The sequence below is a fragment of the Canis lupus genome, chromosome 34, assembly GCF_048164855.1.
Source record: "Canis lupus baileyi chromosome 34, mCanLup2.hap1, whole genome shotgun sequence".
Classification (NCBI taxonomy): Eukaryota; Metazoa; Chordata; class Mammalia; order Carnivora; family Canidae; genus Canis; species Canis lupus.
In genome coordinates this window covers 26,157,496-26,164,959 of record NC_132871.1, presented here as the reverse complement: position 1 = coordinate 26,164,959, position 7,464 = coordinate 26,157,496, and positions in this window count along the sequence as shown.

Genomic DNA, 7,464 nt, shown 5'->3' with positions numbered 1-7,464 from the left:
ACCTATTTCCAGTTTTACCTTCCCAGTGGCACACTAGGAAGAAGACAAAGGGACACTGAGATTTGTAATAAGCCATTTCAAGAGTAGTGAGAGCATGATAGTACCAGGATGACTGTCCTAGAAGCTGCCAGAACTGTAATAGCAGGAGAACTATAAGAGATGGTATAAAATGAGCCTAGAATAGGAATTAAAGGAAAAGCTGAAGACTGGGCCCAGACGGCAGTGGGAAGTAACCCGGGGAGGGTGATAAAGGAAATGACAAGCTAAGATGGCAGCACTGCGAGCTTTACCTTTCCTGAGCATGATGGGAGGACCAACCCCCCAATGGAAGAAGAAGGATACATGGCATCCTCTCCCTCTGGATTGGAAGATGGATTGCAAGGAAAGATAGGCTGCCCAAATGGAGGCTCTGCAGTAAGGAGCCCAGCATGAATTTAGGCCTACAATTGCAATCACTCAAATCACCAAATCATGGAAAGTAAGAAGGTTGTGAACTTCAGATCCAAAAGCAATTGGAATTATCTCAGAGAATGTTTAGAGGAAAAGGACCAGGCCAGTAAAAGAGCTCTGTGGTGATATGGCTGCACATGTAAAAAGCCAAAGGGGCCATTCCCTCTCCCTGCTGAGGAGTAAGTCCTGCATGGATGTGCTGTGGTTCCCCTGGGGTAGGTTCACAGGCCCAGCAAAAACCATGACGCGATGGAGGGCTGTGTCAGGAGGTGCAAGGCTGAGGATTCTTTAGCTCAGGTCAGCTCAGTTCAGCACACTCTGTGTTAGGCATGGGAACACAAAGGTGAGTAAGAAGTTGCCCCTGCCTACCACGAGACCCTAGACCAAAGGGAAATAGCCAACACATCCACATGAAAGGAGAGTTTAGAGATGGTTTGGTGAGAATGGGGAGCATGCCAGGGAGGAGGTTAGGCACAGTAAAAAAAATGTGTTTGCTATGGAGATGAATAACCTGCGTGCAGATCTTTAATACACAGTCTTTATGGATCCCTGGGTGGCTCAGCGGTTTAGCGCCTGCCTTTGGCCCAGGATGTGGTCCTGGAGTCCCCGGATTGAGTCCCACACCGGTCTCTCTGCATTGGGACTGCTTCTCCCTCTGCTTGTGTCTCTGCCTCTCTCTGTCTCTCATGAATAAATAAAGTCTTTATAAAAAAAAAGTCTTTAGTTAAGGTTTTTATTATGCAAATTGTCCAATATACGCACAAGTTGAACGAATATTATACTGAACCCTCGGGTACTCATCACAGAGCTTCAACAACATGGCCAACTTCTTGAATCCATAGCATCCAGCCCCCAACTTCTCCCTCTTCCTCTCTCCTTCTAGATTATTTTAGAGCAAATGCCAAGCACAATTTCATCTAGAAATACTTTAGCATGTTATCTCCAATAGATAAACACTCATGTGTTCTCTCTCTCTGTGTAAACTAAACTTTACAAACATTGTGGAGCAAAAGGGAGTATTGTATAAACAATCCAAGAATCTTTCATGATAAAAGCATGACTGGCATTGCTCTGTGAGCCACAAGAGACCGAACAAGTACATACGCGCGCACACACACACATGCACACACAGCAGAGCCAGTTGTGCCCACAGAAGCAACTGCTATGAAATTTGAGAAGGCAGTGAGAGGTGGAACTTCAGAAAGGGAGGTAGGAAATGAAGATGGTTTTCAGGCTGAAGGAAAGAAATAAGTAAACATAAAGTTGGTGGGAGTAAACAAGAGTACAGGAAGAAATCACTAGGGAAAATTAGTTCTCGATGAGGAAAAGAATATTGAGAACATGTGATAATAGCTAGTTGTGAGGTTACTCAGAGGAATAGCGGGGTGATAGGCTTTCTTTAGATGGAACCCAAGGCTGAGGAGGATATGGCTGGCTTTGGGTACATATTATGTTTTCAAGTGAATATCTGTATGCACTGGAGTCACCATCCCCTTCAAATAGATCAGCTGAGCTCAAGCCCCCATCCTACCCCTAGTGGATGTTCAAAGCCTTTCCACAATCTCTGTGACTCTCCAGGGGGGTCATTCTGGTCGCCTCTGATCTCCAGTGAATTTGCTTTTCCTGAGTCCCACCATCCTGATCTCATCGTGGGATTCACCCTTTTCTATGATTTCCCCAAAAGCCTACCCCAGAGGGTGATAAGCGTACCAAAGATTTAGCAGAGAGTTTATATCACAGCAACCAGACAACCTACTATTGAATATTAGATATCAGATTTTATGTGTATGACCTTCCACTCCTTCCCCCTCCCCCCAACCCAGGATTCTATTCACTGTTCATTGTACCCCTGGCAGGCCCCTGTTCCTCCCGCCATTTTGCTGCCGGCTTCCCCTCTCCCACCCACTTTCCTTACTTTCCTGCTCTTCCCTTCCTCCTGATTTCTGTTCAGTTCCACACCAGCAAGTATTAGTATTAGAAATACTAATCTGAGCAATTAGTACTTCTTGCGTTGTCTTGACTCCTGGAAAACAGGTCCTTAGGGAGTTTATCGTACACCCAAATAATCTCCCTGTTCCCAGAAAGTCTGATATCAGACTGTCAGGATGTCAACATTTTCATCCAAATATGATAGAATGGATAAGTAATTGATTAATTAATTAGACTGAAGTGACTGAGAACTTGATCCAAGAAAAACGAGCCAAAGGAAAACGTGGAGAACTTCCAAAGGAAATATTGAAGGACTGAAAGGAAAACACATGGAATTAGGGTGAGCAGAGCTTCAACTAAAAATATAGAATACAGATAGAATTTTGAACCTGCTTTTGCATATAGTATTTCATGAAATCTTCACAAGAATCACAAGATGGTAGTTATCATTATTCCACTTTGTAGACAACAAACATGAGCCTCAGAGAAATTAAGAAATTCCAAGGTTTTATAATGTAAGTGGAGAAATTTCTCTGGGAATCTCTTCATCTCAAATCTAGAGCTGTCTCCATGACCCATGAGAACACAGGCTGGAGCTGACGCTTAGCAGTCTCCAAACAGAGAGGGTCTGGATGTAATTTTGACTTTAAAAATAGAGCTGCATTTGAAGAGAGAAATCTGTGTGAAAGGACTGGTTTAGGATTAATCAAGTCCCTCAGTAGGGGAAGAGCCAGTTGAGTTCAGATTTTCAGATTTTTGTTTAAAAGATATGATACGGAGGGGCGCCTGGGTGGCTCAGTCAGTGAATGTCTGCCTTTCAGCTCAGGCTGTTATCTTGGGGTCCTGGGATCAAGCCCTGACTAGGGCCCCTGCTGGGGAGGAAGTCCCTTCTCCCTCTGCCCCTCCCCCGCTCTTGTGCTCACTCTCTCGTGCACACTCTCTCTCTCAAATAAATAAAATCTTTTTAAAAATAAAAGACACAATATGGAAATTTGAAAGATCATGGAACTAGATTGAGAGAAAATCTATAATTTATAGATATGAATCCCCAAAAGAAAAAAGAAAGCCAAAAAAGGAAAACATGCACAGCATGCCTCCCCTGGGCACAGCACAGGCCTGAGGCTGGGGGAGATGCCATGTGCGTCATGGGAAAGGAGCTAGGGCAGTGGATGAACAAAAGGGGACCTCGGTGTGAAGTATTTATCAGCCTACCAGAGGCAGTAACAGAGACAGGAATGCTTTCTACAAGGGCTTTCCAAATCAAGCGAAATAATCGCAAAAGTGGTGGCCTGAGCCCGAGTCCTGGCCTCTTGTCTTACTCCCCAAACAGCATGAGCTTCACCACCTCCTCCTCCAACTATCGGTCCCTGGGCTCTGTGCAGTCACCCAGCCACCAGCTCGGTCTGGTCGGCGTCTATGCAGGCACCAGGGGCTCAGGCTCCCAGATCTCTCCATATCCTGCTCCATCAGCTTCTGGGGGCCTGGCCACAGGAGAGCTGGGGGTCTGGCAGGCATAGGGGGCATCCAGGCTAAGAAGGAGACCATGCAAGACCTGAATGACCTCCTGGCCTCCTACGTAGCGTGAGGAGCCTGGCGGCTGATAATCAAACAGGAGATCAAAATCCAGGAACACTTGGAGAAGAAGGGACTCCAGGCCAGGGGCTGGGGGCATTACTTCAAGACCATCAGGAGCTGCGGAAATTGCGGAGACATCAGGCACAGGGAAATCCACGAACAGATGGGGCGGGGGGGGGGGGGGGGGGGCGGGTGAAGAGCAGCCCCGGGCGTGTAAGAACGAGGACGCTCTGTTCAAGACTCAGGGCCGGTTAGAAGAGCGAGGACCTTTCCGGGGGAGATGCCGCGTGGGTCCCCAAGAGCCCGGAGCAGGCGGAGGCGCCGCAGCGGACGGGCCAAGCCCCGGGGGAGACGCGCGGCTCGGCGGGCACCGGGCCCCCCGGGCGGTGGGGGGGACGGGGCGGGGACGGGCTCGGGCTCGGCGCGGCGCGGGACCCTCGGCAGGGAGGCTGCGCCACGTGGTGCCCGCTCAGCACAGCGCGAGGACACACACGCGCGAGGTCACACGGGGCCCGGGGCTGGGAAGGGACGGGCCACGGCAGGAAAGAGGGGGACAGGAGACACGGCGCCTGGCCCCGTGGGCCGCTGGCCCACGGCCGTGCTGCGCCCCCCCCCCGCAGCCCTGCAGCGCCCCCCGCGCCCCCTCCGCCCGCAGCCCTGCAGCGCCCCCCGCGCCCCCTCCGCCCGCAGCCCTGCAGCGCCCCCCGCGCCCCCTCCGCCCGCAGCCCTGCAGCGCCCCCCCGCGCCCCCTCCGCCCGCAGCCCTGCAGCGCCCCCCCGCGCCCCCTCCGCCCGCAGCCCTGCAGCCCCCCCCGCGCCCCCTCCGCCCGCAGCCCTGCAGCGCCCCCCGCGCCCCCTCCGCCCGCAGCCCTGCAGCCCCCCCCGCGCCCCCTCCGCCCGCAGCCCTGCAGCGCCCCCCGCGCCCCCTCCGCCCGCAGCCCTGCAGCGCCCCCCGCGCCCCCTCCGCCCGCAGCCCTGCAGCGCCCCCCGCGCCCCCTCCGCCCGCAGCCCTGCAGCGCCCCCCGCGCCCCCTCCGCCCGCAGCCCTGCAGCGCCCCCCGCGCCCCCTCCGCCCGCAGCCCTGCAGCGCCCCCCGCGCCCCCTCCGCCCGCAGCCCTGCAGCGCCCCCCCGCGCCCCCTCCGCCCGCAGCCCTGCAGCGCCCCCCGCGCCCCCTCCGCCCGCAGCCCTGCAGCGCCCCCCGCGCCCCCTCCGCCCGCAGCCCTGCAGCGCCCCGGGGAGCGGCGCAGGCGAGCCAGTCTGCCTGGCTTCGTTGAAGATTTGCTTCTTCCTGAGAGACACAGAGGGGAGGGGCCCAGACACCGGCGTGGGTGGGGGGGAGCCCAGCGCGGGACTCGATCCTGGGACCCGGGTCACGCCCTGGGCCCGAGGCGGGCGCTCCCCCGCTGAGGCCCCGGCGCCCCAGCGCCTCTGTCTTTTCCCTGCAGGGATGCGGCCGATGTCTGCACACCCGATTTCTTTCTAGAGCAATCTGAGGACGTTTTGTGTGACATCCCCTGGTTGTGGCACATCGGTTCAATTGTTTTCAGTCGTGCGCTGTGCAGACAATTCCAGGCCACGGACCTGCGGAGCTGCGGTTGGCTCCTTGCGTCCAGACACCCCGTGACCCCGGGGCCTGGGTCCCCGCGGCAGCGAGGCCTGCAGCGGGGCGGAGCCGGGTCGGCGGCCAGGAGCCTGCGCGGAGGCCCGGTGGGTGGAAGGATCGGCTTACTCTGGGCGCATCCCGGCTTGGCTTTAGTTCCCACGGACGGTACCAGCCTAAGGCTCATGGCAGGACTGACGAAACAAAATACAAGGTCGTAAAAGTTAAAAACCAGGAAAATCGGATGATATTGACAGGATGGACTGATGAAGAGGCGAGGCCCGTGGATTCTCGCTTCGAGGTGTGGCGAGCGTGGAGCAGTAGCTATCGGTCCCTGAGAATTTACTGTGTGCCAAGGACCTTCTCTAATAGCTGACCTCTAATATTTATAATAACCCATTTTACGGATCCCAAGTGCGTTGGTCAGAGAAGGTAAGCCCCACACACCCCCTGGATCTTTATTCTTTTCCTTTGGCATGGATATTTTTTCCTAGTCTTTTTTGCCAAGATATTCATTACAACATTATTTATATTAAAAAGCAACAAGTATCCAAGTAATTTCACTTCTAGGTATATACCCAAGAAATAAAAACATGTCCACGCAAAAATTTGTATACAAATGTTCATAGCAGCATTATTTGTTATAGTAAAAAATGGAAAACAACCCAAATTTCCATCAACTGATGGATGAGTCAGCAAGATGTAGTATATCCATACACTGGGATATTCATCTGCGAAATGAAGTATAGGTACATGCTAGAGCGCAGATGAATCCCGAAAACACTATTCTGAGTGAAAGAAGCCAGTCACAAAGGACCATATATTGTATAATTCCATTTATGTGAAATGTCCAGAGTAGGCAAATCTATAGACACAGAAAGCAGATTAGAGGTGCCTGGGGCTGGGGGAAGGGAGGATGCAGAAGTTTGGTAATGGCAGCTAAAGGCTATAGGGTTTCTGTTTGATGTGATGAAGATATTCTAAAATTGATTGCACTTACGGTTGCACACCTCTGAAAATATTAAATACCATTGAATTATACACTTAAGTAGGTGAAGTATATGATATATACATGACCTCAAAAAAAACTGTTACTGGGGTGCCTGGGTGGCACAGCCAGTTAGTTAATCTGACTCTTAGTCACGGCTCAGGTCATGATCTCAGGGTCATAGGATCAAGCCCCAAGTAGGGCTCCACGATCAGCATGGAGTCCGCTTGAGATTCTTTCTCTCTCACCCTCTGCCCCTCTTGTTGTACTCTCTCTCTCAAATAAATAAATAAATCTTAAAAAAAAACTCGTTACCAAAAAATAATAATAACAGAAAACTTAGTTTTCAAACATCATTCCTGGGATGCCTGGGTGGCTCATCAGTTGAGCGTCTGCCTTTGGCTCAGGGTGTGATCCTGGAGACCCGGGATCGAGTCCACATCGGGCTCCCTGCAGGGAGCCTGCTTCTCCCTCTGCCTGTGTCTCTGCCTCTCTCTCTCTGTCTCTCATGAATAAATAAAATTTTTTAAAAAAGTGAAATATCAGTCATGTGTCATGACACACAGAAAGAAGGTAATAAAGGTTGATGCTGTTTTTATAGTCTAGCTCCCATCCAAGGCCCCACACTCAGGCTACTGTTCACAGTACTGGTGCCTGGCTCCGCCCCACGGCTCAGACTAGACAAGGCAGCTGCAAGGCTATTCTTGGGGCTTGGACTGGAGCTTGAAGCAGTAACAGGTGCCAGTATTCCATTTATTTCTACAACAGCCCTGTGAGAAGAGTATAATTATCATTCCCTTTGGAGGGAAAAGGAAATATTTAGCAAGATTATATCATTTACTAAAGAGCAAAGCTGGGAATCTCCGGGTGGCTCGGCGGTTTCGCTCCTGCCTTCAGCCCAGGGTGTGATCCAGGAGACCCAG